At 43.7% G+C, this 6,376-nt stretch overlaps 1 pseudogene; it reads right to left on the bottom strand.

The window, feature by feature from the left end:
• Positions 1 to 242: 242 nt before the first annotated feature.
• LOC123085746 (uncharacterized) lies at positions 243 to 1,395 on the bottom strand (annotated as a pseudogene).
• Between the last annotated feature and the right edge of the window lie 4,981 nt (positions 1,396 to 6,376).

Here is a 6,376-nt window from a genome sequence, read left to right as displayed (position 1 = left end):
AGATGTAAACAATTGCACATGAAAAAACACCACAATGATACTGAGCCTAAGAAAGACATGTAATCTTACATATAACAAACTTATAAGGTAGTAAACCGGGGCACATGCCGAATAATTTTTCGTCAGTGCAGGAGGGTAGCATATCACCCCTGCATCAACAAAATAAAATGACAGGGTTCACCGACTAGCATATTTACACAAGGTAGTTCAGCATCTAGAGCATAGGAACGGTCATAGAGGCACTGATAGCAGAAGATGACACTACACCGAAGGTTCTTGGGCTAGAAGCTCTGAGTAGCATGGCACATAGTACCGATACCCCTCAAGGCCGTCTCGTATCTCGTTAAGTTCCCCGGTGCTGATATTGTAAGAGATAAGCTTCATTGTCTTATGGTCAGAGAGGACAACAAGCTCTCTCTCCAACTCGAGAGCGAGAATCCGATAATCGCAGTTCCAAAACCAGTCAGAGACACCACCGATGCCTCCATTGTCGTAGCAAACCAAGTCTTTCCTTCCAAATGCATCTGCCATGTTAAGATGGCACTTCAGGGTCCAATGCCATAAATGATGAGCATAATCCTCCAAAGTCCAAACTACAATGGAATGACCACTCCTATCTGGCAATGCAGCCATCAGTAAAACTACTCACGGGTGCATAGTCAAATGGCAAGTCAATGGTGTAATGATAGGGCAGTATGCCATCGCTCAATGTCTCCAAACCTTCAAACACCAAAACTTGTTGCCCCTAATCTCCACGCACAACATTCCATTAAGAAATAAGTGAGGCTTCCCCCATGAAAAAGTTATCTCAGAATCCCATTCATCATCCACAAGCCACGTGGAACCGGCAGATGAATACATCTCAAGTTTGCCCACCAAACTGAAGAAATGAATGCGATTAAAGTTGAAGACATAGAAGTGTGGTGACCATGAAGGATCAAAGGCCAAAATAGTTGTACGACGGTAGCTATCAGTCCCAACAAAAGTATCAGGAAGTATTCTCCGCTCTCGTGTTGCTGGGTTGCACACAACAAAGCGGCAAATGCCTGGAGAAGTATAGCTGCTCTTGTACTTGCAGAGGACTAGACCATTGCAGCAGTCAAGAAACTCTAAATGCTCATAGTGTGGTACGTCAGCAAGAATTCCATCGATTTCTCCATCATCTCGGGAAAGGCTTACAAGCGGGATAGCAGACTTATTGCGGGCTTGGTACAGAAGTCCAGTGGTTACTTTTTTGGGCAGCCTCTTGCGGTAGTCTGGATCGGAGGAGAAGGCAGACCAGGCCTTATAGGCACATTTGCAGCGGCAAAAGTCCTTGTATGTCAAGCGGGAGAGGATATCGACCACTAGATCATCAGTTAACTTAGCAGCGTTAACTTCCTTGCGAAGGTCCATGTCTTCGTGTCAGCCTACTGACACGAAATGAAAATTTGGCACTTATCAGAAATGAATGATAAAAAATAAGGCAAAAGGAAATAGTTGATATGGAACTTCATCCCATTCGAACTGACAATTTCATTTTATTTCACTAGTAACAAATCAACTTATTAACCCAGCACTTTCTATCACTCGTATTCCTTGAATTTCATGCATCTCATGTCATTCCTACTCTTAGCTAGATTTTGCAACAAAAAGGATGCCGCGGACCTACTTTTACCTAGACAAATCAAGGGAACAAATTGTTTCTGGTGTTTAATAAGTAGAATGAAAATCCATCTGATGATTTACTAATGGGTTACTGAGATATGTACTCACAAGACATTTAATCGAGGGATGCTGAAATTAACTTTTACAAAGAAATAGGATGGCATACTGCATGCGTCAATCCATTGGTAGCATTGCATTCTATCTACTAGTATACATACTAAATCAAGCACAGTGGTAGTCCTAACCATAGCACACCCTACTTCCAGCAAAGGGAAAGCGAAAAAATGGTGGCTCCCAGCACACGGAAATTAAGCAGGAAGAGAAAGCATGGAACTCACCAGAAATCAGACCTGCAGGCAGGGCCGTGGCGACAGGTCAGGAGGCGGCGGCTACTTGGCGGTAGAGGTTTAGCGTGGATGAGGAACTGAGCTCAGATCTGGAAGGAAAAATGGCAAGGCCAATTGAGCACAACCATGCGTATGGTAGTAGAAAAATGATGGGGGCCGAAGGGTGGAGGTGCAGGACGGGGTTCTCACAGTGCAGCTTGTTTCTGGTCGCGGCGAAGGAGAGGCCGCCGCCAGTGAAGGGCCAGAGCACGGGACCAGAGAGAGGTCAGAGGGTTTTTTTTTAGCTTGAAGGTTTCTTCAGGGAGGTCAGAGGTGTGCGCGCCAGGGTCTACAAGTGGCTGTTGGGCTTCGAGGAGCAGTGTTTTCAGATTTCAACTCCAAACTTTTCTCAACTTTCAAGTGCGCAAAGATTTAACTTACAAAATTAGATGGAATATTTTAATTCCTATTATTAAAGAGGATTCGCCGTCGTGATGGTTCGATTACCATTCTACCCCTCAATCACACACATAGTCCGTTCCAGAACATCTGATATAATCACACACTAAAAAAACAGCATTATTCTAAGCGAACGAAAAAACTGAAAAAGAGCACTTAAGCATCAAAATAGTGCTTGAGGGACCTCCCCTCCCCCCGCACGTGTCGCTCACACGAGCGACTGGGGGAGGGGGCAAACCCTAGCCATTGGCCTCAGCCCCCCTTCCTCGTCGTCGCCGGGGAGCGCTGAGGGGCAAAGCCTGCCAGCGCGGGGGGGGGGGGGTGTCATCCTTTCGCCCGGCGGTGGCTGACGCAGGCCGATGACGCCGGGCGTGGCGGCGCGGAGCCTCAAATGGGTTGCCGCACATCCACATACCTCAAATGTGTAGTCTCAAATCCATGCAATCCATGCACATCGATCATACGATAATTTTTTCGAATTCAATAGTTTAGAACAAAGCAAAGCAAATCATAGTGCAACAATCCATACATGCCAAAATGAAATAAATGTCCGAGCGTGATGGATGCCTCGCTAGCCGGCCGGATCATTGGTCGAACACCGTCCATGCCCCTGCTCTGAGGCCATCCTTGCCTCCTGCTCTGCATGCATAAGGGATGCATGCTCCACCTACATCCTTGCCGCAGCCACCCTCGCCGCCTCGTACTCCCTAAGCTCGTTGATCTCCTTCTTCTTCTCCGCAAGTCACTTCTTTGCATGCTCATCCAAGAGGGTTCCGTCTGCCAACATGACCTTCGCATCCTCCGCTTCCCGTGCGAGTTGCAACCTCTCCTTCTCAAGCGCAATCTCTCCAAATGTCTTGGCCTTCTCGATCTCCCATTTGATCTCCGCCTCTTACTTCTCTAACTCGATCTTCTCCCTCTCAATTTTCAGCTTCTTATCCGCCCTCTTCCGGTCTCAATCCATCCTCTACTTTTGCGCATCCAACCTGAGCTTGTACCTCTCCTCTTTCTTATTCTCCCTCACCAAAAAAATGCTCATCCATGTACGAGGACACTTTTGTAGTCGCGGCGTCACGGGAGGCCCTTCCCTTCTCCCACTTGTTTCACATGACTTGTTGGCTATCCTTTGGCACGGTGGCTCTTCCATTCTTGAAGACAATATCATCCTCTTCATCGTCCAACGTCCAATTGATTGGTGGTAGCTTGAGCCATCATTCCTCTTCTTGTCGGCCTTGAGATCGGCCACAAGTTGTGTCCACTTTGGCACTCCATTCAATATGATCCAACAATGGCTAAAAGCAAATGGCTTCTTCTCTGTTTCGTGATACAAAGTAGCTGCCACTGCCATCTAGCAAACAACATTGTTAGAAGGTTAAAGCGAATCAAGTGAATCGCAAATCAAGTCTTATCTTTATTGATGGAAGCGGATCCTTATATACAACAGGAGCGGACGCGATACATATGTCGGTTTCGGAGGCGACGCTCCAGGAATAACCGCTGCAACGGTTCCCACGAGATGGGATTACATGTGTCTGACAAGTGGGGATTATCCCTTAATTAATCTAGGATTAATTATTCTTAACACTCCCCCTAATCACCGCTTGACTGCATAAGGATCCATCATCTTGATTAAGTTCTCCTCCAAAAACCATGTGGAAAAAATGTGAGGAGTATAGTGTTTGATATGTTGCTAAAACTCCTTCAAACCCAGTGGAAAAAATAAGGAGAAAATGATGCAACATATAATGGTTATTGTCTCTTTTAACTCAATATGAGAAAACCCATAGAATTTAGAGAACAATAAATATGTCGTATGTGCTTTTGTAAAAACCCCGGTGGGGAAAACTGAAAGTATGACATGTAATCTTGTGTTGATATTACCTCATTAAAAACCTTTATGAGAACCTGTATAGTAAACTCATGAAGGGAAAAAGAGTATAATATGATGCATTGAACAGGAACAATTTAGGAAGATACTCCCCCTGATTCTTGCATATTCTGAAGTCGTCATATACCAATTCCATGAACACATTCCTGGAATGTAAAAGTTGGTAGAGACTTGGTGAACAAATCAGTTGCATGATTTGACTTGCAAGATATACAATATAGTGATATTGCTTATTATGTAACCTGTTTGCATCCGGGCAACACAAGAAACATTGTCGTTGAGATAATCGTTGGTGGATGTAGTCATGATGTCTGTTTCGAAGACTCTTCATGAGAGGGCTACCACACCTAGTAGGAACACTAAGCTTGTCTACGATCTGGCATAGTGGGGATCTGATCGATGTATCCAATGATATCAGTGTTCACATGTTTGTGAAACTGAAAAACCAGGACAAGATGTTTGATGCCTTGGAGATATCGAAAGATATTCTTGAGTACCAATCAATTGTGTTTGGTGGATCCAATGGCATTATGGAACGTTGAGTCCCAATATCTCATTTCCATCATCTCTTGGTCTAAATAAATCTTTCTCTACGTCTAGAGAATGAACTACCATGAGAGTTATGGATGGATAAGATTTATCCACAATGAATTTCTCCAATATATTATGGATATAGACAACACAGTATACCATAATGTATGAATGAAGGTGCTCAATTTGTAGTAACGAGCGGTATTTTGGTTTACCCAAATCCTTCATTTTAAACTCCGACATTTAGATGATTACATGTGTCGTCATTGCACACACACAAACATGGATAATCATCATTGTAGGAGTAATCCTTGTGTATAAGGATCACACTACGTCAGTTGTACCATATGTACTGACAATAATAAGTCATATGATGACTTACTGAATTTACACAATGTATGTTGCATTTTGTATTTCGATTCAGAATCGAGATTCCATCAGGAATCAATCATATATGTCTGAATCTAGTGATCCACATGGATATGTAATCACTACATCTATCAACTGTAGAGATAGATGATTTTGTACTGCCAATGATATAAGTTATCGGAAAGAGATTCCACCTCTGGAGAATAGTTGGGCATCTGCGTGAACCCTTGTGCTACAATACTTGCTCTTTGTTTCACCACCTCGTTGTTCTCAACTCCGTTTCCAGAAGAAAACTGGTGTAGGTATTGCTTATGAATACCTTCCCATTGTTGAGCAAGATCATTTCTACCTAGATTATACCCTTTGCTTGAGTTCGGTCCGAGTGTTGTTCACACTTTGCCATGGCCATGGTCTTTGGATCTGAATCATTTGAAAGGTTTTTTGCAATCTAGTTGAGAAATGTATGTCGACAATTGTATACTTCCGGTTATATGATTCTCCAGAATCAATATATAGTTGATGGAAATATCGTTACCCATGATGACTGCTCGTGATTTCCCAATGCAACTGAGTTGGGTATTCCGATGTCCCGGTCATTGTGTGCACTATGACCTGGTTTGGTGGAGGTTTCCCGTCCACTGGGTGTATACTACCCATTAGGTGTCTATCAACGTAAAGTTGACTTGCATTTATTGATTCACAGGCCTTGATATCCTCTGCTTGCGAGAAGCCGAATCCTGATGTACTTCTGCCATACATCTCCCCTGTTACCTTGAACGGGGAGTGGAGTGGATTTTGTTGGTACCTCCACTCTTTCAGGCATACTTTTGCAAGATTGTACGATTGCGTGACACCTTTATAGTCAGTAAATGAATCTGGCAGGTTGTTTGCAATGTGTTGAAAATCTTCTGAACACATGGTTCAGATCTTTGAGTACGTGGATCTGAGGCAGAAATGTGTTGAACATTCCATTAATTTCCTGACATTCTTTATGGTACTTGAAATCTCCCCCTAATGCCTGGAAATATTCCTCATTGAATCAGCATACTGGCCTTGAATAACTCCCCATGCGAGGGGCTTGAGGTATTGAGGAAATACAGTTATTCCTCACATAGATCCTAGCTATATGTTGAGAAGCCAATAATGTATGCCGGGT

Source organism: Triticum aestivum, chromosome 1A, assembly GCF_018294505.1.
Source record: "Triticum aestivum cultivar Chinese Spring chromosome 1A, IWGSC CS RefSeq v2.1, whole genome shotgun sequence".
Lineage (NCBI taxonomy): Eukaryota > Viridiplantae > Streptophyta > Magnoliopsida > Poales > Poaceae > Triticum > Triticum aestivum.
Note: the sequence above shows the minus strand (reverse complement) of the source record. Positions and strands in the feature narration are given on the sequence as shown.